The following is a 4,234-nucleotide window of genomic DNA, read 5'->3' as shown; positions in this document are numbered from 1 at the left end:
GTTTCATAGTGATTTACCGTCGCTGGAACAAGTGAGGACCGCGCAATCTTGAACTACAGTTCCCAGCTTTGCTCCAAGAAAGGGAATCTCATGACCGGAAGCGAATTAGCGTTTCCTAGGATGGAGAAGGAATGTCACGCCCTATTCTGCCTCTGATTGGCTAGTACTCGTTGCCTTCGTTGCTTTGATTGGTTAGGTTTAGGCACGGAGGACTGTGATTGGTTAGGGTTAACCCTCCTGTTATCCTCAAATTTACTAACATCCGTTATCCTTGGGGTCAATTTGACCCCATGATTTTAAACCTCCAGAAAATGTTGGTAATTAAAAAACTTTTACCAAATTTTTATGTTGATAGCCTAAACTGGTAACTAGAAAATGTAGACAGCGCCCCCCCCCCCCCCCCCCCCCACACACACACACACACACACACACACACACACACACACACACGTCCAGAATACCTATTACGCGACAATTGACAGTTAATATGAAAATCACTACAAAATCTCCATGATTCAACTTAAATTGAAAAGAAATGCAACCAGACCTTCATCCAAAGTCACGTGGGAGCCTGGATTGTAGAGAAAGGCTAATCGCTGCACCCACTTGTCCCATACATCCCGTATTGCTGCTAATTTGTCACAAAAACATTGAATGTTTTCAGAGACATAGTGGCTGGAAATATCGCCCTTCCAGTTTCAGCATTCCACAGGCTTGCTGTTTGCTTCACTTTTTGACTTGTATACTCCTGCCAAAATGAACAACCCAATGTAGGCATGGAGGTCTGTCACATCCACATCTTTCCAACTGTCCACATACACACGACTTCCCTCTAAATTTGTCATCTCAAGTATATCTTTTTCAACTGATGGTGTCATGTAAAGCTCAAATGCAGATTTTATATCGTGGACATGGCTGAAAGCATATCTGGTGGGGCCTAGAATCATTTTTATCACATTAGCAGCACTAAGTCATTCAAGTGGGGAGAGGGACAATAATAATTTCCCGTTTATGGAAGGTTATGTGTCTGCTGGTGGTTGAGAGACAACAGAAGGGTTTGCTGACAGAAAACCTTTTCTTGCAGGCCATTTTCAAATAAAAGTGAGTGTACAGAGAGAGCACATCGAGCACCAAGAGAAATGGTTTAGAAGGCAGCGGTGCCTGTGTGTGAACTTTTATATGTTCGCCCCTCCCCTGTGTATCATGTGATACAAACCATCCCTGTAAGAACCATATTTTCCCTCCCTCAGAGTGCGGGAACAATATCTTCCCTCCCTTAGAGTGCAGGAACAATATTTTCCCTCCCTCACAGTGCAGAAACAATATCTTCCCTCCCTCAGAGTGCAGGAACAATATCTTCCCTCCCTTAGAGTGCAGGAACAATATTTTCCCTCCCTCAGAGTGCAGAAACAATATCTTCCCTCCCTCAGAGTGCAGGAACAATATTTTCCCTCCCTCAGAGTGCGGGAACAATATCTTCCCTCCCTCAGAGTGCGGGAACAATATTTTCCCTCCCTCAGAGTGCGGGAACAATATCTTCCCTCCCTCAGAGTGCAGGAACAATATTTTCCCTCCCTCTGAGTGCGGGAACAATATTTTCCCTCCCTCTGAGTGCGGGAACAATATCTTCCCTCCCTCAGAGTGAAGGAACAATATTTTCCCTCTCTCAGAGTGCGGGAACAATATTTTCCCTGTCAGAGTGCGGGAACAATATTTTTCCTCCCTCACAGAGGGTGGGTGCGTGTGTGCGTGTGTGGGGGGGGGGGAATTGAAGATTGTGAAATTGCAACAACCTGCATGAGAGTGACCTCAATATCAGCCAAAACAATCTCAGCAAATTTGTGTAAAATGTTCATATTTTCTATGTTTTTTACAGCTAAAACAGCCTGGGGTCAAATTGACCCCAAGGAACACCGATAAGTACAAAATGCATACAGGACATTGAAAATATATCATCATGTTAATTTTATGTTTATGTTTAAACTACCAGGGCACATAGTATTATTACAATACAAAAAAATAACCCACTAATCCAGCCAAGTCTCACTAATCCATCCAACTGGGTAGCTCTGCCACTGCCTGACAGTACGTTGCATTGACAGACGGAAAAGTAACCAACCTGTTTCCAGTGTGACCGGTGGGGGGAGAAAATTAAAGCTCAGATGGACCAATCAGGAATGTTCTCCTTATGAGGTCATAAGGAGCAAGGTTACCTTTTGGGAAAGAGACTTCAGATACAGTATTAGGGGACCACTAAGGTCTATATAAAAGAGACTTCAGATACAGTATTAGGGGACCACTAAGGTCTATATAAAAGAGACTTCAGATACAGTATTAGGGGACCACTAAGGTCTATATAAAAGAGACTTCAGATACAGTATTAGGGGACCACTAAGGTCTATATAAAAGAGACTTCAGATACAGTATTAGGGGACCACTAAGGTCTATATAAAAGAGACTTCAGATACAGTATTAGGGGACCACTAAGGCCTATATAAAAGAGACTTCAGATACAGTATTAGGGGACCACTAAGGTCTATATAAATTGCTTTAATTTTATTTTAATTTTAATTAATGCCATTGACTTAACTATTTCATTCAGGTCGTTTCTGGCCTGAGGGTTGAAGGTTTCAGCCTTGCTGCTCTCTGTCAGGATCTTACTGCACCTGGAACCAGTTTTTATTCATTATTTGTTAATGGAGTCTTGTACTTTGAGAGCAAAGGTTAACCGGAGTCAAATTCCTTGTTTGTTTACGCAAACCTGGTCAATAAAGCTGATTCTGACAAGAATCAGTTTTTTATTAATTTATTAAATATTGCTGTATAGCCAGATATACAGTATAGGACTTTGGCAGGCAATTATTAAATAATTAAAAGTAGAACAACCTTAAAATCACCACAGTGGTAGTGGGATGTAGAAAAAGAATCTGGTGGAGTTTGCACAAAACAATTTGATTTCATTTATTTTATTATGAATATTTTTTTTAAAGTCTGCCGACACCAAGCGCATACACCTTGAGCCTACCAGTCAGTGACATGTAGAACAATAATCTGTTCTAACCCTAACCCTAACCCTAACCCTAAACCGACTTTGGCAGGCAAATATTAAATAATAAAACAGTAAAGCAACATGAAAATCACCACAGTGGTAGTCAGTGAGATGTAGAACAATACTATGTTAGAGTTTGCAGATTTGATTATTAAATTTTATGAATTTATTAAATATTGATGTATAGCCAGGTATACGGTATAGGACTTTGGCAGACACTTATTAAATAAAACAGTATAACAACATGAAAACCACCACAGTGGTAGTCAGTGAGATGTAGAACAAGAATCTGGTGGAGTTTGCAGAAAACAATTTGACAATTTACAATTTATTTTATCATGAATATTTTTTTTAAAGTCTGCTGACACCAAACGCATACAGCTTGAGCCTACCACGCAACCACGTGTAGACGCGCTAATTACCGAACTCCGAACGGATGTCCAAGTGTGCAGGTTTTCCCTCTCAAAGCACATACCGTACCAGGGAGCGGTACTTAATTAAAATTTTCAACAGGCCAATCATATACGAACCAGAGGCTATAGCGCCATCTAAAGGTGTGGTTTTAAACAGCAGAAAAGTCTATTATATAGTTCTTTGGTTGATATGCACAAAGAAAATCAGAATAATTAAAAACAAATATGTAAGGGTGCCTATTTTTGTTTTTCAGACACAAATAAATAAATAATAATAAAATATATAAAACATGAATAAATAAAAACAACACTATAAATACAAAGAATAAGGATATGTTGTGTTTTCGAGGCCTCAGTTAAGAAAAAAATGCTAATTAAATGTATTCAAGCTGCAGACAAAATCATATTATGTAAAAAATTTATATAAATCCTAATTAAACATACTAATCACTGATGTCAATGTGATGTCTATATGACATCAATTTCACGTGTAAAATCACACATTGATTTGAAATTGAATGTCAAACACATTGGCCTACATATACATTAAACCAATTTCAGTGTGGGATTAACTTCCTATTTCACCCAATTACCACTGGAAGAAATTTGCATCCAAACTGAATATAAAAATATGTTATACAGTATCTTGATCAAGTCTTGAATAATATTTGACGTCAAATTGATACCAAGGTGCTTGCTGGGTTATTAGGCGACGTGGTCACACATTTTTTAGAGGCCCATTTACGATATAGAAGGAAGATATACACTGGAA

This window comes from Perca flavescens, chromosome 7 (genome assembly GCF_004354835.1).
Source record: "Perca flavescens isolate YP-PL-M2 chromosome 7, PFLA_1.0, whole genome shotgun sequence".
Lineage (NCBI taxonomy): Eukaryota > Metazoa > Chordata > Actinopteri > Perciformes > Percidae > Perca > Perca flavescens.
The sequence above is the reverse complement of the archived record's forward strand: the minus strand, read 5'-3'. Positions refer to the sequence as shown.